Raw genomic sequence first — 21,172 nt, 5'->3', positions numbered from 1 at the left:
ACAAATCTTTACTTAGGGAATGCCAATTTTTGATAAGCAGCTCTTCCAAAGATGCATCGTTATTTTCTTGTACCTGGCTCTGCAATAAACAAAGAACTAATTTGGAATTGTGGCATTTTGCAAAGAATTGTGCCCTCATGAGAAATCTACATCAATAAATCTAAAATTGGCATTCCCTAGGATTTTTGATTAATTGATTTGAATTTTGATGTTAGGTCCATTTTTTAATTCATAATTTCTGGTTTTAGAATAAAATTGGCATGAGTTTCTCCGAAATATATAATTGCCAATGCGCAAAGCGGGGGCCGGAAAGAAAACAGTTGACGGTCTTCAAGCGGTCAGCTGATTCTGGCCGCGACCGTTTGACAAGTCGTCGATTGAAGATCAAGATATCGAAGGTCACGTTTCGTGCAAGTAGGGAATTCAAGTAAGTGATTCGAACTAATAGTATTTGTGATGGTTATTGATCAACTTCCGTCAATTATAAGTGTGATTACTAATGTGGCGTACTTAAGCCCTTTTCTAGCAAAGATATCTCACTATTAGAAAAGGAATGTCCGGAAAGATTAACAATTTGAGGCCCAAACTTATGGTCACACTGAGAACTTGTTGATTTTGAACTGGACTCCTTATTTTTCCATAGTAGGTCAAGCCTACGGTTGATTTTTGTTCTTTTATGAGTTACCCCTGAGACAAGAGATTTTCTGTCGAAAGCTTTTTTGAAGTCAAAGAAGAGTGTATTCAAGTCAACGTTATATTCATAGCATTTCTCCATTGTTTGCCTTACCGGTAATATCTGGTCAATGGTACTTCTACCAGCTCTAAAGCCACACTGATATTCTTCCAGTATGTCTGGAGCATAGGTGCTTATGGATGTCAGGAGAAGACTGGTGAAAATTTTATATGATACATTCAGTAATGTAATGCACCTATGGATTTTGCAATCACATTTGTCACCTTTTTTTATACGTTGCACAAATCAATCCTGTCTTGCAGTCTTCTGGGAACTCACCCAACTTACAAATACTACAAATTAGATGACGTATTGTTCTATTTAAATCTTGACCTCCATTTTTAGTTAATTTTGCTGTTATTCCATCTTCTCCAGGTGCTGTGTCATTCCTTTGTTTTCCACTACTTTCAATTACTTCTTCTATTGTTGGAGTGAGCACTACCGGATTTTCTATGTGACTTTGTTCTTACTCTTCTATCCCTGGAGTTAATTCCTTAACATACAGGCCATTAAAATATTCAGCGCATTTTCCTATCATCTCATTTTCGTCCTCAATGGCTTGACCATTTTTATTTCCACAGGAGTGCACTATGGTTGTTAGCTTTTAGTCGTGCATTTTACTGGTTGGTTGAACTTTTTGCTTTCTTTAGCGTTATGGAGCTCTTCTACAGCCTTCATCTGATTTTTTAGCACTCTTTTTTTTTCTTTTCAGTAATTTATCAGCTTCTTTTCTGCTCTTCCTATACTTCTCTCTTGTAAATCTAGTCTCCTTTTGTAACATATTGTATCTATCCTTGTTATTTTCCTCTATTGCAAGTTTACACTCATTATCAAACCAATCTGCATGCCTTTTACTTTCATGTTACCTATTATGTCCTTTGCGGTGGACAAAACAGATTGTTTAATTCTTGCCATTGATATTCCACAGACTATTGCTCTATCTGCTCTTCCTCATTCCTTGTTAACTTTCTACCTATTTAATTTTTGTACCTCAAAGCTTGCCCAAGTTCTCTTAATATTTTATTATTCCATTTAACCCCTCCTGGTCTATTGAGCGTACCCAAGAGTGCCAGTCGTTCACTAAAATTTACTCTCACTAGATAGTGATCATCGGAATCACAAATCGGTCCTCGTGCAGACCTTATTTGATTCACAATTCCTGTCCCAGGTATTTTCCTGGTACCTCTGTGAATATTGTTATGCTCAAATCATGTTGTCTTTATGAGCATGTTGAGTGACAGAGCAAGCTGGCAGAAAGGCCTTCCATCTTCACTTGTCAGATAATTCAAAGAGTACTTTCCTGCTACAGAATGCAAGGAGTCTTCCTCAACAGTTTTGCATTAAAATGTCAAGAATGATAATTGTTTGATATTTTGGTATTTTTTGGCATTATCTTTCCAGTTTATCATAAAATTCTTGCTTTTCTTCCTTTGTTTTTCCTTTGGTAGGGGAAAGGGCTGATATGAGACTGATGTTACGGAATGTTCCTTTTAAGGTTATTTTACATAGTCTGTCCCCTAATGGCTCAAAATTCATCAAACTGTTTCTTATCCTTGCATTAATCATGAAAGCCGTTCCATATAACCCAATTGAATGGCTGGGTCCACTGTATACTACTGTAAAATTCTTCTCACCAATTCTACCATTTCCTACCCATCTCGCCTCCTGTAGGGCTGTAATATCCAAACCACATTTCAGCATTGATTGGCAACTTCAATCATTCTACCCGGTTTCAACAATGTTCTAACATTCCATTTTGCTAATTTCCATGAATGTGTTGTCCTTGTCTGTTTGCCAGGTCGATACCTTGAAAATCCATGCTTATGTATCCGAGGCATGTTTATAGGATTCATAGCCAGTGAATATTTGAAGGGTAGGGTTGCTAGCCCTATGCCTAACCCCTGACTTGGAGGGCCCGGAGTTATATTCAGGGTTCACTTTCCCTTCAGGTGATTGTTCTTCCCTCATTGCACCCTTTCTCAACCCAGAGATACCATAGGACATATGTGCAGTGCAGAGCATCTGAAGCTGAGTGCAGGAAGTCAGGCTGATGCAATTTAATGTTGCTCAAGTGAGTCTTTAAAAAAAAATTTAATTAAATGAAGAATACAATGTATCTTTCCTCTGTCCTTAAGGACAGTGGAAAGATACATTGTATTTTTCATTCAATTAAAATGAATGTCCACTAAGTTTAGCCGGGAACAATTGAATATTGAAAAATTATGTTTTTTTTTCAAAGTTGTCAGCAAAATATATGTAAAGTGGACTTGGGTAAATATTGATAAATATCCTCAGTTTCTTTCGCGAGGGGGTCTTGTAAGTGTGATAAATGGATGCATTTTTACATGATTTAGTCAGTCTACTCGTTGATGTGATTGAGGCACAGTCTACTCGACACTCGTTGATGTGATTGAGGCACTGACACATTTATCAATCTTATGATTTAGGAATGAAGATTAATGCGTTCAATTGTATACCAGCAAAAATTAAACAATTCATCATTTATTATCTTTAATCCTAATAATCTTCTAAGTGTCTGCTTCTGGGGGAAACGGCTTAGCAAAATGCGGGGCAGATTAATTCTTACTCTATCTAATCTTTTCTCTCCATACTCTTTCACAGTTTCCACTCAAAATAGCCAGAGACAACCTCGCAAGTGATGGCTTGTTCAAAGGAATGGATTCAGAGATGACTGCATAAGACATCTGTAAGTAAAATATCAAATCCTAATGTAGAATTCATTCATGACATACCACTATTCTGGAACCTTTTTGGCTTTTTGTTTTATCCATTAATTATCTCATGAGCTAAATGAGCTCTTTCCCAAGTGTTTTGGGAGATATTTAAGCATTTTTGTAATATTCATTGAAATTTTGCATCACATTTTTGGTTTTCTCTCCACAGGATTCTATTCTTCATAATGAGAGAATTGCACTTTCTCTTCTGGTGACCTGGCAGAACAAAGGAAGCATTTGCAGTAGATGCAGAGCAAATAGTGGCTGTGATGAGGAAACACTGATTTTAAAGTGCTCATTTCACCATGTTCGATACAGGCTGGTACGTAGTGCCATTGTCTTCCAGAGCATTGAATTCCCATAAAGAGGTCCACACCTAGTCTTAGCCTAATGTCAGTCATTCTCATGGGTGTAACTTATCATAAAATAAGAAAAGGAATTTGAAAGCCATAAACCAATCTTGAGGAGTGGGAAGAGGACAAGAAAACAAAGGATTGCAGGTGATATGATTAAGAGCAAGAGGAGAGAAGAATGTAAATGCAGAGATGGGTAGAAGAAAGTACAAAGAATTCAATAGCAGATTTAAGTGGGAAACCAACAGAGCTAAAAAAGCATGGACAAAGATTGTGTAGGGATGTGAAAGTTGATAAAGTAAGGGGGAAATGGGTGCACTGTGCAGGAATGTGAAAGGACTGCCAGGAAGTAGGAAGGTAATATTCATACAAATCATCAAAGATAATTCAAGAAAAATAATTGAATGAACTCAAAATACTTAATTACTGAATGAATGAAGAAATGGAAAGAATTCACAGAAGAACTGTATGAAAAGACAGTAGGCCCAAAGCTTAGACACAGAAGATAAATTAGGATAGGTTTAATGGCTCCAGAAAGGGCATTGAATTAATTGAGGATTGGGGTTAGACAACATTCCCATAGAACTACTCAGAGCTTTGGAGGAAGGGTTTTTATGGAGTTCTGCAATGATGTTCATGATCAAGGAATTTTACTGGAAGATGTTGTCCGAGCGGTTAGTGTCCCTAGTCCGAAAAATGGAAGGGATAGAATATGTGATGACTAAAGAACAACAAATTTAATTTCAAAAACAGCTGAAGTGGTTCTCAGGGTCATCGACAAAAGGATAGAGAGCGGGGCAGATGATTTTTGTGCTCAGAAAGAGGAGTGACATGTGCTATGGCATAGCAGTAATGGGGTAACTAATAGAAACGGGCATAGATTACAGTCAGGATGTATTTGTCTGTTTGTAGGTTCTATCTATCTAAATAATAATAACCTGCATGATGTTACGAGGCCAGGGATTCTACATATAATCCTTCTAATTTCTCCTATACGCAGCATGCCTAGACTCCAGGAAAACATTCAATACAGTGTATAGGGAAAAACCAATATTGGTGAAAATGTGAATAGATGGTTGAAATAGGAGAGTTATCCTTGAAAGTGTACGTATCTCAGACTGCTCAGGTGTGAGGGGTGGACGGAAGGCCCGGATGTGCAGTGTTAGGAAGAGGAGTGAGGCAGGGTTGTATCACCCGTGTGCTGTTCAATGTGTGTGTGGCGGAAATGTTAAAAGAGGCATTATGGGAAGAAGTGGAGATTGGAATCAAGGTCAGTATGGAATTCAATGTAATCATTTAGGTTTGCTGATGACCAAGCTTTTGTTTGCCGGTCAGCCAAGGGTTTGCAACCTCTGCTGAGTGCATTGGACAGTCAGGTGTGATAGGTATGGGATGAAAATAAATATAAAATAACTCAGTTATTGAGAAAGAGGGAAGCCAAGTTAAATATTAAAAAAAGAATTCATAAACTAGAATAGGTTGAATAGTTTACATGTATAGAAAGTGTTTCATCTAAAATGCTCAAGGTTGCAGGGTCATAGGGTGCTCCGCCATCAAAGCACCATTGTAGCAATTTCATTGTCACTCACTGCTGCCATCGCTAAACATTGTAAGTCATTATATATCTAATGCTATCACTTTTGATATATTTTTATAATATCTAACATTTATTTACTATTATTTAGTCCATTGTAAGTGATTCTGTACTTAAATGAACATTTTGAATATTAAATAAACAGATAACATTGCTTCGGATTTTTTCTTGAAGCCCTCAAAGTTATTTGAGAAGGCATTTCAAAGGAATCATTTAGGTAGGCTAAGGTGAATGGTTGTATCAATGCGTATTCCTATCCTTGTGGAAATCCTCATTAAATCTCCAAATCAATAAGACATTCATTTTCTTAACAGAATCAGTAAATACATATCCAATCTTGAGGTAAAATTTACTAACGAGAAAGAAAATAAATAATTTAGCCTTCCTGCTATTTCTTTAATTTCCATGTTGGTAGGGTCATGTTTTCCTATCCTTCAGCATATATTAATGTGATGGCATTCAGATGTCTTTTGGCAAATTCCAAGAAACTGCGGAAGATGCCGCAACAGTAACTTTTAAAGTAGTCATCGGCTAATATGCATTTCAATACAACAATTTCAGAGATGAAAAATCATTTCCGAAATTTCCGAGCTTAAGAGGACACCTCGATAGCATAACTGGCTATAGCACTTGCATGGACATTGAGGGATCTGGGTTCGAATCCCCGTCAAGGCAAATGATTTTTACACTCTGAAATGGTTACGTACAGATGTCTTTTGTTATATGAGTAATATACTTCTTGTAGTATTGTCTCTCATGTGTTTACACTGTGCTGAGGATTATACACTAAGTCAGTACATCAGGTTAATGATCTGAACATTAAAGCTGAAAAATAAATTTTGCTACATTAACTGATTCATTGTGTACCCACAACAAAAAAAAACTAAATTCAGTTGCTGAAGGTGTTCCTGAAAATTTCTAAATCAATGATAGTAGTGCGATCCTTTTTGAATGGTATATCTTCTTTTACAAATAATAAAAAGAAAGCTCATGTTGGCTTGGGGGAGGTCATTGATTAGGAGTGGATTTAATGGGAATGTGGAAAAAGCTAGGAAGTTAGTGAAGAGAAGGGACCAGATTGCTGTGAGGAATCACTGGTGGGAGAATGTTTCTGAAAGGCTGTCCCTGGACGTTAAATGGTACCATTTACTGCTGGCTAGTTATTCACAAGGTTTTTGGTTTTCTTCTCTCTCCCTTAACATTAAGAACCAAAGTTGTTTTTACCTGTGGTGAGCCTTGCTCCCTGGATTGTGGGCAACTGGCTACAGAGTTCAGATTAAACCCATTCCAATCATGTATAATAAACTTGTCTCATGACCTTTGATATCATCATCTATCTATTCATTAGGCCCTTTGCCTGAATGGAAAGATTACTTACCAATTACAGTTCTGCCTAATCAGCTGAACCAAATCAGCCCCTTGCTGGAATAACGGCCTCCCTGAAGGACACTGCATGCTGCCTAAAAACCATATTTACATTTACGTAAAATACCATCAGTTATGTGGTGTTCCCCATGGAAAATTGGCTGAAAATTTTCAATGTTAAATGGGAATCAAAAAGTAACCTCAATCAAGCCATGTGCCATATAAAACCAGAGAAGCATTGATTTTGACAACATATCTAATAGGTCATAAATTGGCATAAACAAAAGAAAATTATGTATTCTACTCTATGTAGACTATTATGTTGGTACCTGATGATGCCGCAAGTCGGTGAAACGCATTGTACCGTATAATAAAATCTGTGGAAAAGTACGAGTCTTTCTTTCTTTTTTAGTAATGGATATTAATTACTTCCACGAAGTGAAGCCTGAAACAATAGAATATATGTATTCTACTGTTTCAGGCTTCACTTCGTAGAAGTATTTAATCGCCATACTAAAAAGTAAAGTACTGAAAGGAAAAGTGCAGTCTTATTAGGATGAAAACAAGAAAGATTTGTATGGGCTAAAGGAATTGAATTACTTACTGTTAGAATATTTGGCCAATGGGGCAGATTAATGGGACGTGGCATCACCTGCCCATCACCTGTGCTCTGTCATCTTCTGAATGTGTGTGTGTGTGTGTGTGTGTATGAGCGTTCGTGTGTACGGTGCAAACGAAATCCATACTTTCCAAACCAATTGTGATCTATTCACGGGAGCTGAGATGAGAGGATTGACTGGTGCTGCTTCAAAGCTTTGATTAGGAGTCAGTGTAGGGCAAAATTCAGGATGGCAGATGTCTATTAATTCCTTGGGGTTTTCTTGCGTCCCCTGGGGTCTTTTGCTTTGCAAATTACTTGGAGTTCCATCAATCAGCATGGTATGTCCTAGGCAGGCGTTAGTTCTCTCAGAGAAGCAGCAGACAAAACTGTTGAAAGAGGCAGGGAGAGAGACCTTCATTGTCTCTCCTTCCTTCTCACTTGTCACATAGGTGACATATGAGAATCCATCCTTGAAATTCCATGCCCATACAAAGGAAAATGGTGAGCTTTCTATGTCTTCTCCAGTTATATAGCACTGTCGTTTGTGGGACCAGTTTAGGGTTACACCTCCAGCACGTCGGCTCTCCAAACTTATATACCTTTGGCCACCCTGCACTAGACACCACAACACTATGGCACTAGTCACCAAAACTTCAAGATGATACAGAAGACGATTGGATGTATGGAAATATGGCAGGTTTGTAATAATTTAAAAATTTAGAGCATGCTTATGCAATTTTGTCAAGGAAATAATAGCAGTTTTCTTCATTGATTCCGGGACATGTGATTTGTGGTGTGCCGTGGTGTCATGTGTAGTGGGTGGGAATGTGTGCATCAGGAAATACATTCATGGGGAGATACATTTTTCATATATGATGAAAGGGTGGGTCATGGAAATTGATCCAAATGCCCTTGAGTAGATTGATTGCTTTGTAAGCTATTTTTCTCTAATGCCAAATATAAATTTCAGGATGAGTTGATGTTGCTGTGACATTATTTGAGTGAAGGTAGACACGAAAGCCCATCCCTGCATCCACCATTTTCTATGAAGAGCGTGAGTCTGTGCATGCCTTGGCCTTGCTTCTTCAGAACCAAGCATTAATAGTCCCTCTCTTAGACTTGGCTGATTGCCACTCATGTCAGATAAGTCTGCATATGGCAGTGAGTCACATCTGGAAGCATTGAGTAGCAATCCTTCTGTCGTTTTGGTTGCCATATGATCACTGCTGTGGCAAATAGGAGAAAATGCATTTCAACACAAAAGTAAGTACCTGTTTTCTATCGCATCACAGTTTGTGTCTGTGGGAGGTATTTAGGTAGTCTAATCTTGGTGATCTGAAATATATTTTTGATTAAGCACGGCATGAGCGTCCATTGTGGTGTTCTGGTGCGTAATGGCCGTTGGTTGGGACGTAATCAATGCCTCTTTTTCAGTGTATCTTGGATGTTCTCTCTTTGCCATCCCTGAGAATTCATTGTAATAAGGCACTCTCATTGTTCACAGTAGGAGTTCTATAATTATATTTAAATGCCATATATACATTCATTCCAACTATATTTCGCGGTAGTCCAGTGGGTAGAGCGATGGACTGCTGACCGGAGGGTCCCGGGTTCGAATCCCGGGCAAGGCACTCCGGGCACCTGCAGCTCCACCCAAGCTAAAGTGATTTTTCGGGTACCAGGTCTTCCTGGGAAACCATAACCCGCACAGGGAAAGGAACTGGCCCCCCCTACCCTGATGTGTGAATTTTCACACGCCGTATAGGGCTTAGTACTGGGTTATCTCTACCATCACCTACTAAACCGACCTTCGGGTTGATTACTGTGTTTATGGTTTTGTTTTATATGTGGTAGCCGATATTTACATATACTCAGTATATGTATGTTTACATATATTTAGTTTTTTCACTATTTGTGTAACTATGTGCCTAAGTAAAACAATTTAACATTGTAAAACAGATGCTGATGAATTTCAATCTTGATTTCAAAGACTTTTTTTTGTACGTATATGATTAAAAGAGATTGGTAGTTTTGTGTGAGATACTTTGTCGAAAGCTATCTTAAAATCTGAAAAAACCATGCCCACTGGAACATGGCTCTATCCCAAAATAAGCATATTGTGAACAAAAAGTGGAAGTTTTGTTTTGTAGGCTTTACCCTCTTGGAAACTGTGCTGGTTATTCAACAACTTGCAACTATCGAGGTGTCCCACTATGGAAATAGCAACTATATGTTCCATAATCTTGCATGATATGAATGCAAGGGAAATAGTTTTGTAATTGCTTGGTTCCTCCTTGTCTCCATTATTAAATATTGGTGTTACATTAGCCATTCTCCTATCAATGGGAACCTTGTGATCTACTAGCAATTTCTTAAATTTGATTCCTTGGAATGGTGCAATTTCTATTGCTAGTTCCCCATGCATGAGCAGGTATTTGATTGGACCCAAAGGATTTACCAGGCTTAATATTTTTCAGCTAATGCTCTATTCCAATATTTGAGGTTTCCATTTTGGGCGTCCGTCAGAGAGAATGAACTTCAAAGCTATGGGAGACATGCAGTAAGACTTGGATGAGGATGCTTTGAGAGAAGGAATTGAATAAGCTGGCCTTATACAAACTGCTCTTTACTCTTTTGCCATTATCATTTGTGATTTAACTAGCTGTTCAATAATTTCTCTGAACTTCTATGAGGTACGACCAAAGTATTTTCAGGTTCTCTTTCAAATTTTCTGCTGATATTTTCATTTTGTCCCCTTCAAAGAATTCTTCGTTCGTTTGCTTTGCACTTATTCCATCTTCTTTTCCACTGTTTAACGCACCCTTGGAAGTCCTCGGCTTGCTTTAGGCTTCTTAGTTGACTGCTCATTTCTTGCTTTATTGTGTCCACATCTTCCCTCATATGATCAAGGATGGTGATTGAATTTTTTACCAGAAACTGGTGAACAATCTAAGCTGAATGTGCAGGTGCATTGTCATGGTAAATGATCCATCCATCATGTTCCCTTGAAATATTGTGCACTGTTGATTCCTAAATTCAGTTCATCCAATATCATTTGGACAGTTTTTTGACGAATGGTATGGACAAGGGACCTCACACGATTAATGTTATCACCAAACACAGTTGGTTGAAGGTCGTCCCGGCCTTGCATCATCCGTGGCATCTCTTGGCCATCTTTAAAACCCTTAATCCAATCGAAAACTGATGTTTGCTTCAGAGTATTATAACCGTAAACAGCTGTCATTATTACAGAAATTTCTTGATAACTTTTGCCGAACTTCATAAAAAACTTGAAGTAAATTCATTGTTCCGTGATTTCATTATCCCCTCTATTTCAGATTCCCCTCTATTACAGTCTTCAACATCCCACTGCCGGTCAATACCCCCTTCATCCACTTTTCCTGCCTCCATAGGATTTTACCCAACAAACCCCTCTCTTCACCCACCATATCAAGTACTTCCTCTTATGTTTTCTTCTCTGTCCATTTCACCATATCCATTCTTCTCCACACCCACATTTCAAAAGCCTCCAGTAACGTCTATCCTCCTGCTTCAATGACCACGTTTCCGCGCCATATATAGCTAAGCTCCATATTAAAGTTTTTACGAGTCTTTTCTTAATATCCTTACTCAATGTCCCTCTCATCAACTCCCTCCTCCTTGTGAAAGCCTCTTTGCCTAGTGCAATTCTTCTCTTCAGGCTCTACTACTTTGACCGTGTTGGTCCAAAACACATCCGAGATGCGTAAACTGTTCTACCAGGTCTAGTTTTTGCCCTTGTATTTTAATGTTTAGCTTAGCCATTTTCTTTCTAGAAAAACGAATAATCTTTGTTTTATTAATATTGATTTTCATCCTATACCTGTCGCACTGAATTTCCAATTCACTCAGCAATGCTTGCAACCCCTTGGCTGACTGATGAACTAAAGCTTGGTCATCACCGAACCTAACTGATTTTAAGATTTCCCCGCCCACTTTCATTCCTACCTCCAGTTCTTCCCATGCCTCTTTAATCATTTCCTCTAAATATAGGTTGAGCAGAAATGGTGATAATGGGCAATCCTGCTTATGCCTATCCCTAACACTGCCCACCCAGACTCTGCATTCCCCATTCGAGCCTGAGCAGTTAGAGAAATGTACAGGTTGTGGATTAGCCTACTGTCCCTCTAATATACATTTCCATTTTCTGCTATATACTCGATAGGTTTTCCCAATTCACTCTGTTAAATGCCTTTTCAAACTTTACGAAACAAGCAAATACCTCTTGGTTGTATTCTATATTCCTCTCCATTAATAATCTCATTTCTGTAATGACATAACTCATACCTCTCCCCTTCCTAAACACAAACTGATCATCCCCTAGGTGATCATATGCCCTAATCTCTATACTTTTGTTGATGATCCTGATAACAACTTGAGCTACGTGGGATATCAAACTTATTGTTCTGTAGTCATCACATGATGTAGCCTTTACCTTTTTAAGAATAGGAACTAATGCTCATCTCAAAATATCCTCTGGCCAGATTCCTTCCTAATAGATACTAGAAAACAGTACATATAAGCTTTTCCTCCCATATTTTTCTAAGCGTTTTAGTCATTCTGCAGGAATTTTGTCTACCTCCTTGGCCTTATTTGGTTTCATCTCCCTTATTCCCTTTTCTAACTTATCATTGAGTATGGCTGGACCTAAGCTATCTTCATTTACATCATGGTCATTTTCGATGTCTAACCTTGTTGGCCTAATTTCTTTTTTCATACAGTGTTTCCCCTTATCCTTTCCATATCTCTTGGATCTTTTCTGTGTCAACTATTACCTTACCAGACCTATCCACAACTGTTAACCCAGATCTTCTTAGTTCCCATTAGTGTTTTGATCTTATTATATAGCGCACCAATTTCTCCCTTCCTCTGCAAACTTTTCATATCCTCGCACTGCATTTTCTACCATGCTTCTTTTGCTTTATTTGTTGCCCACCTCAATTTATTGTTTAACTCTTTGCACTTCATTTTGCCTAACTCTGTATTTACATGGTTTCATAGTCCTTTTCATGTTAATGGATCCTATATTTTCCTTTGTTGCTTTCGACAACCCTTTCTTGATAAATTCCCATGTTTCTTCGATAATACTCAGCTCTTTACCATTCTCCATTATTTTCTCTGCAGCCTGCTGGTAGTCCTTCTTTGTCAATCCATTTAATGCTTCTACATTCTACTTCCTAACTCGCCGCCCGTTTTATCTTTTGAAATTGAAGCATTTCATAGCAACTTAATTTTCGTCATAGGCCGCATCCGCTCCCGTGAAGCTGTGCAAATTGATTGCACTTTTTCTGTATCTGTGTCTAACCATAGCATAATCAAACTGATACCTTTCTAAGTGGCCTGGCATTTTCCATGTATAGCCTATTGTCGAATTCCAATCCTCCATCACGCTCAAATATTTTCATGCTGGAACATATGCGATTATGTCCTCTAACTGATCATAGATCCTATTGTCTTCTTCCTCCTTATGATTGCTCGGTGGTATGTATACCTGAACAATGACCAAGTTCGTCAGTTCCGCTTTCTTCCTACCTCTTTATTCATTATTATGGTAACCCCTCGTTGGCTCTCGTCCCCTTGGCTGTATATTTCTCAGTAAGTATCACTCCAGTTATCCCAGCTCTCCTTCCGTCTCAGTTCGCACAAGCCTAAAATATCTATGTATCCTCTTTCCATCACTTGCTTAATATTCTCTAATTTTCCTGGCCTCAATATTGTCCTGACATTACAAATTCCTGTTCTAACTGAATTGGTCTTCTTCATCTGTGTCTTCTGTCCTGATGCTTGGTTTTCTTTTGTAAGGGTTTGGTGAGATAATGACCAATGAAGTCCATTATTGAAATAGAAAGAAAGACTCGTACTTTTCCACAGATTTTATTATACGGCACGACGCGTTTCACCGACTTGCGGCATCATCAGGTACAAATTTGCAAAACAGACAGAGCAAGCATATATACCCTCAGGACAGAGTGGGGGCGGGGAGGGTTGGAAGGATTTGAGAGGGGTGGGGGCTCGCAGGTGCGTTGATGGATTGTTTTGACCATTTCCAGGCTAATTTCTCGGAGAGGAGTGGGGAGGGGTATGGGAATAATTGCTCATTACAAAGTGTCGTGTTGGGGTTCACCAAGTGCCTTCTAATCTCTAATTGCTCGAGAGCGTCCATTTTTAATCCTTTTGGGAGTGTGTGTAATATCTCTGGGACAAAGTCACTGCTGTGGTTGAATTCTAGTAAATGCTTGGCGAAGAGAGAGTTGTTATTCTGATTTTTGTGACACCTAGCGTGTTCCTTGACTCGTAACTTGATATTCCTGCCGGTCTGACCGACATAAGCGCTGTTGCAATCCTCGCATTTCAGTTTATAAATGCCTGATTTGAGAAGGCTATCCTGGGTGTCTTTTCCATTGGCTAGAAGTTTGGAGAGGGTTATGGGTGGGTAGAAGGCTGCTTTGAGTGAGGTGGGTAGGCAGTTGGAAATCCTATATGAAAGATCTCCCAGAAACGGGATCGAGCACCACTTAAAATCTTTAGATCCTGCGGGCTGAGATACGAAAATGCTTTTTATGGCCATTGCTTTTTGTTTTTTCCGTAGTAATGTGTCAACTAGTTTGGGGTTGAAACCATTGTTGGTAGCTATATTAGTGATATTCACGAGTTCAATTTTGAAGTTTTTGGGGGAAAGGGGGATGTGTAGGAGGCGGTGGATCATGGAGTGGAGGGCTGCGTGTTTGTGAGAAAAGTGGTGTGCGGAATCATTAGAAATTATATGGTCTGTATATGTGGGAACCGAACAATGGCCGCTGGGCATTGGCCCAGTGAAATTGCCCGATTCTTCGGGTATCCCAGATCAACTGTTTATTATATTGTGGCAAAGCATAATGCTACAGAGAAGCCTTGGGAAGGTTTTGCTAATCCGGCAAGGAAACTTCATTCAAGGAAACATATGTCACGCATTGCAGCAGTCGTCAAGAAGGCTCAGGTGCAGTTTTCAGAGATCCCAGGGTGGGCACTGAGGAAATTGGCGTCAGAATTAAATGTTAGTCAGGGAACAATGCATTGGATGGCAGAGGAGGACCTGCGATACAAGTCATGCACAAAATGGTGCAGCTCATGCTGTCTGATGCTGGCAGAACAAAGTGGATCGCTCACTGCACCCTGCTGTTGTGTTCTCTAAAAAATGAAGCTGCTTCTTTTTTGATGAAAACATTTTCACCATTGACACAAAGATCAACTGTAGAAATGATTGCTGGCTTCCCCAGGACCCCGAGGATATTCAGATTGTTGCTCCAACAAAATTTCCAGCTAGTGTTCACGTCCCAGATATTGTGTCAATGAGGATGATATCATGCTGCCACATTTATTTGAAAAGGGATAAACCATCGCCAAAGAAGTCTATCTGCAAATTTTGAAGAGTGTCGTAAAACCGTGGATGGTAACTGTGGCCTCGGGAAGACAATATGTCTTTCAACAGGATGTTGCATTAGCTCATGCCAGTCATTCAGTCCAAACTGGCTCTCAGTTAACATTGACATGTTCTGGTCAAAAGAGTTCCGGCCCCAGAGTAGCCCGGACTTGAACCCCTTTGACTATTATGTTATGTATGTTTGCAGCGTAGTCCAAGGAGTTATCAATAAGATGAGGTGTATCCCTATGCACCGCTATCATAGCAGCATTTGCGAATATGGACAGAATTGTTTTAAAGTGTGTGCGCAATCGATTCAGGACAAGTTTGGAGGCAGTCATTGCGGCTAAAGGAAGTTACATTGAGTAATGTTACTCTTGACAGAAACTACTTTTATGTTTTTCATTTGCATTTCTTTTTGTAAAAATAAATTTGCTTTTAAACAAAAGTTTAATTTGCCCAGATTTAAGCACCATATCCTGCATAGGGGTAGAGCATTGGATTGCTGACCAGAGGGCCCGCAATTGATTCCTGGGCAAGCCTCTCTGGGATCCTGCATCTCCTCTCTGAGAAACCATAACCAGCCCAGGGAAAGGCTCCTATTTTGGTCATTCCTCTAATTCAAAGGTTTTTTGCACCCATCTTTTAGACTCACTTTTTCTATGTGTGTGTTTTTCCTGTGTGGGTTTTAACTAGGTAAGCAACACCACGCGTTTTCTTTCTCCACTGTAATTTACTTTGTGTATGTGTGTATATGTATGTGCATAACAATTATAGTTATTAAGATTTGCAAATCTGAGTGTAGTTTGTCTCTCTCTTTCTCTATGTTTATCAAAGTATGAGCACATGTATAGGTATTGTGTGTGCATGTAGTTATAAAATCTATGGCCATTACAATATGTAAATGGTGATGAGTAAATGGAAGAAGGGACCATTTGGTCTCAATTTTTCCCAGATAAAGACCTCTATCGATAGTTCTATCTATCCATGAATGGTATGAGAAATACTGTAGTTGAAATAAGTGAGATCCATTGAGAAATGAAGGCTTCATTCCACTGCATCTCTGGGTGCCATGGTAGCTGAGTGGGCTGGGCTTTCAGCCACTGGTTGGAGATTCCTAAGTTGAAATTCATGGTGAATCCTTTCAAATATTATTTCTAAATACCCGAGTGTTATATTTCTCCAATTGATAGAATCATGAGAAACTGAATTGTATGGCAGAGAGTAATAAGTAATCCATAAAACTATAAGGTGAGGGGGGGCATGTTTTCCTTTTGTTAACAAAAATAATTTTATACCCTTATCTCCTACACTAAAAGCTCTGAATCCTACTTTTAATAAATGACCCTTTCTGCATGCAAGCTCACCACTGGTATTGCATCAGGTGTGCCCCTCCCCTTCCTGAAATGAAACTGGTCGTCCCTCTCCAAGGAATGGTGGAAGTTTTGGAAATTGCAGAGTTTTTTCTACATTCACTTGGAATATGGAGGAATTCTGCAGCCTGAGACAGTGTCCTTCATCAAGTTTGTGAGAAATGCAGTCAAGGTAAGTTCAAGGAACTGACAAGCTTGATATATGGAGTGGTATGAATAACCTCGGATAATATGGTCAGCCAGTGAGATTGCTTTTGAGAAAAGGATACTATCTAAAAGAAACTTGAGGAAAAGGGAATTGTGGAATTGCAGAGTTTTTTGCTGTCATTCCTTTGAATATGGATCAACTCCACATAGTTAAGCGTGAGACAGTGTTCTGATAATCCCCCATAAGCCTTCTCCTGAAGCACCATTTGGTGTTAGGTAAGTTAAACTTATTGTTTTGAAGTGCCTTTGCACTGCTGGCTTTCCATTTATCTTAGTGTTATATTAAAGGATATTTGTCAAATATCAGGGCATAATATCTATAATATAAGAACTGGTAATAGTAGTGGTGTTCAGGGGAGGCAATCGACAGCTAAGGTTATTTGTGCCATGAGATATATGCACAGGTAAGGATGAAGGGTGGAGAGAAACTCGGCATCGACATTAGCTTACTCTTATCAAAAGGCGCCAGTTAACATCCCTAACAGTTGTTAAGCCTAAAGAGATGTTAAGCCGTAACAAGGGTTACGGCTTAACATCTCATCAGACTGATGGCATGCTCACTCAAAGTGCCTCAACCACAAAGCACCTCAAGTAGCGATTGAGTTACCTCTGAAGAATATTGGATGCCCCTGGGATTTGAACCCAGGGCCTGAAGGGTGGGAAGCTGGTACGATAGCCAGCACAGGACCTTGATCCCCACAAGAATTGGTGCACAGTGGTGTTAATGGTGTAGGTTATAAAGGAAAGGGTGATCAAGATGGTGTGATCAAAACAAGGATTTGCAAGCTGATTGGAGATTGGTATTTCACAGGAAGGGACGGATAAATGTGCAAGTTTAATGAAAGAAACAAATATGCATTCAGTGGCACTCGAATTTCTACATCATTCTAAAGGATTCATGAGGTTAAGGAGTTTTGGCCCCCTCAATTCCATGTTAACCCTTTAAGCCGCTATAGGAATTTAAATGCTTGTGCCTTACCTGCAGTATTCAATTTTTTGGCATCTCTCCGTCTGCAGCATGGCAGAAAATAATTTGTATCTTTTTAAATATATACTCTAAAATTAAAAAAATTAACCCTATGTTAAATTGCTTATTCTATTAAGTAAAAATTTTACTTGCATAATATTTCATATTTTCACTTCTTCATTTGCCTTTAAGTTTTGAACCTCTGTTCCAAAATTTCAGTTTTGTATGGTATTATTTTAAACAACTCTCTGAACTTAGACCTGCATTTCAGTCGGGTGGAGTCAATATGCTGTATCTTGCCTTTTACCTCATGAAGAGGGCACCTGACAATTTCTTTGTGGCCTGGGCTTCTTCCTGGTGGGCCGTATCTTTTCAACCAAGTGCCTCTCAACCAAACTTCCTCGCTTGAACTTGAATTATCAGATACACTGCTCACTTCACTTTTTACGTCCAAATCTTCTTATAAAATCTCTATATTATCTTCACTCAAAAAACGCTTATCCCTTTTGGAATCCATTGAGTGTTATACTTGAGGTTTTTTTGCTTCTCTCTCTCAAGAAAGATATGAAACAACTGAGACTAGATGGTGGTGAGGCCTTTGGCCCTCCCAACTGTTATGACAAAAGGAAAAGAAAGAATGATGCATGAATGGTTCCGGAGAAAATTGATAGTGAGATCATTTCAAGTAATAAAGATAAACAGAACCTGAGGACAAAGCCGCAAAGCAAATAATTCACTCATCTCATTTTGAGGCCAAGGGCAAGGGTAGTATTAAAAAAATTCAATGGCGCCACAGAAAAACATTAGAAAGCAAGAGAGTGGAGCAGGACGTACGGCTCATGTCAATCTGCAAATGAGGCCTACCGACTGCGACGTACCATGTACTGAGAAAAGTGTTGGGGGGTTAAGAAAATGTTCTCAACCAAGAACCCCTTACATCAGGCAATAAAGGGATTGGGGCTCGGGACACTTGAGGTGGCCATTGCGGGAAATACCTGTGATGCACAATGGCAGAGTATTATAGAAATGTAGCAATTTACTGGGGAGTTCATTTCATATTCCCAAAATGGAAATCCTCCCTCAAAGGACACAATGTTGGGACCCTGAGTACCATCAAAAGAGGCTTGCATGCCTGTACTCTGAAGGACCTTCCGGAATCTGCTGACCAGGGAGCTTTTGAGTCATGGAAAAGCTGCTGGCAAAATGTGTCGATGCTCAAGCGATTTACTTCATTGAATCGAGGCATCGTAACAATATTTCAAATAAATCTCATTTTCCAAAACTTTTCATTCAAACCTTGCATCGTTGGTGTGCTTTCATAATAAATATTCACTATCAACAATATCACCAGTATTTTAATCAGAATATTGCTTCACTTCAGCCTCCTTTGACTGATGGTATTTTATTGATATATATATGATTTAAATTAATGGTACTAAATAACTGTTAAGCAAACTGACATTCATCTGTGTAGTCTATGCCAGTGAAATTGCATCATCACTAATAATGATGCCATTTCACTTTACTGGTTGAACTGTGTACCACTTGAAGCACCATTTCTGTGCATCACCAATGTAGAGAATGATATTTTGCCTATTTTAATAACAAAATTGGTAAAATTGTTTTAGTGACTGGATCACCTGTGAATGCGCAACCTTACAAGGAATTCTTTTTTTTGAAGTAACAAAGTTGTACTCAGTTGAACTAGTTTTCCTTAAATTTAATGAATAATATATGTTTAAATTTTTGAAAGTAGGTAAAGGGAATATTAATGTTGTATTTATCCGCAAAACATGAGGAATAATAATAATAATTAAAATCTTTATTATTTATATTTTCCTTCATATCTCTGAGTTTACTATATCTGTTTATTCTCTGTTCATTGCATCACATTTTAATAATTTTATATGCGAGATGTATCAATACAAATTTACACATGTGAATTAACACTGTCAGGGTAAGTCTTATGGCTAAACCAGAGATTAATGATACATTATTTTGAAGTATACATGAGTTATTTACGTGAGCTCAGTAGAAATTTGTGAGGTATTTTAAATATAATATAAATTATTACTTGACAAAATTAAAGATGTGAAGAAATTAAGAATGGGAATTATGTGGTAACTTACCCTCTCCTGACCATCAAACAAGGGAGAGCATCAACCTCCCGCCCTTTCACCATCCTCTGCTTTTTGCCTTTGTATTCTAATCCCTTATTATTTGTTGAAAAAAATGACATCTTAAATCTATCTCCTCTACACTTAATCTCACAAGTTTTATTGACATAATCTCTCGTTTTGTAGTACGATGGAGGCAATGATAGTTTCAATATCACTCCTTAAGAGATATTTTTCCAATTTATGCAAGAAGTTTGATTTTTATATATGTTGGATATTCTACTAAGTTTATCGTAATGTTTTACAATCTAGTGTAGTACATTCAAAATGAAGTAACTAAAGGAAGCCATAGGAAATGGTTGCCATTATTACGAACTTCTATAAATAATTTATGTTTTCAGCCAGTGGGAAGCAATATAGTTTTAATGCTTCATTGACAGCTCTTCATGGAAAAATTCCCAAATGAGTCGTAAATGCACACAATGTAGCCCAAGGACCGCAAGGGTTGCTGTATTGATTAGTATTTCCTTCAGAGTCACAGAGTTAGTCATTTTGCAATTGAATGCTGTTACTTTGATTGAAGGGTCTCATTTGAATGCGAGAATGCTGATTTAGTAGCTTTCACAGTTCGAGATGTTGAAATTATAGTTATGGAGCAAATCGTTTCAGCAATGTGTAAGAGACCTCAATTCTTATATGATGACAAATAATAATTATATATATTCTTCATTTTCACAGGTTTTAGTCGAAAGAGCCGAGCATGGCTTCACCAGTCCAAGCTATGCCATTTTATCCAAGTGTTTTATGAGTTGTCATTCCTGACTATTTGCTCATTTAAGAGTCATTGCTTTCTTACTAGGTTTGTTTAATCTAATAAATTTGTTGCAAAGTGGTTGAAGGTTGCTTTAAATAACAACTGCATAAAGAATTGCCGTAAAATATTTACCACTTTTCTTAAATTCTTAATTTGTTATTTATATGCGATAATCCATAAGAGTGTGGTTGAATCTGAGATTCAAAAAAGAACATTGTAGCCAGAATTAGAGAAAGAGTGTAATGGAAGTTATGCACCATAAATAAATTAGAACTTAGACATCATTCTAAATGCAATCATGGCATAATGTAGGGTGCGGCAACATAAATCCTATTTTCAAAAAAAAGAAGTTTTGTTGCTGCAACCTTTATTTAGAGGTGTGAAAAATCGTAAATCTGATCACCTATGATAACTGATTTCCATGTATCAGCAGTCTCTCCTGACTTTTTCTTGGGGCAGCTTCATAGTATTTTGGTAGAATTGAGTGGATTGAATTGGTAGAATGGATTGTTATTTATGACTTGTTTGGAAGGTTTAATGTATTCACAGACTCAAATTTCAATAGTGAATCGAAGAATAATTTTACAGGGTATTTAATTGGCCTACACACAATAGGAAATAGATTGTACATTTGCCAATTCTGTTTTAAACCTATAGTAATAGGTTCCATCAGCTTATAAAGATATTTTCTGTATTGAAATTATTGGTTAAATAATATACTTGTTAACAGACCAATGCTTTTATGCTTTTTTGGCGTATACTGATGGATTACATGAGCAATATCTCCACAAAACCACCTGGTAGTTTATATTGAATTTATTTATCCATCTGTGTGTATCTATTCATGCAACGTTGCAGGGTAATTGCTCATCAAT

General features: G+C 38.2%; 1 long non-coding RNA gene across 2 annotated transcripts; it reads left to right on the top strand.

The window, feature by feature from the left end:
• Positions 1 to 339: 339 nt before the first annotated feature.
• Positions 340 to 20,372, top strand: LOC139692797 (uncharacterized). 2 transcript variants are annotated; one of them, XR_011701791.1, is made up of 6 exons: positions 360 to 427; positions 2,683 to 2,804; positions 3,356 to 3,440; positions 3,638 to 3,790; positions 16,182 to 16,364; positions 20,222 to 20,372. It is a non-coding gene; the product is annotated as an uncharacterized lncRNA (long non-coding RNA). The 2 variants fall into 2 exon arrangements; XR_011701792.1 differs by lacking the exon at positions 2,683 to 2,804 and having other exon boundaries at positions 340 to 427.
• The last annotated feature ends 800 nt before the right edge of the window (positions 20,373 to 21,172 follow it).

This window comes from Hetaerina americana, unplaced genomic scaffold (assembly GCF_022747635.1).
Source record: "Hetaerina americana unplaced genomic scaffold, ioHetAmer1.1.p SCAF_41, whole genome shotgun sequence".
Taxonomy (NCBI): Eukaryota; Metazoa; Arthropoda; class Insecta; order Odonata; family Calopterygidae; genus Hetaerina; species Hetaerina americana.
Note: the sequence above shows the minus strand (reverse complement) of the source record. Positions and strands in the feature narration are given on the sequence as shown.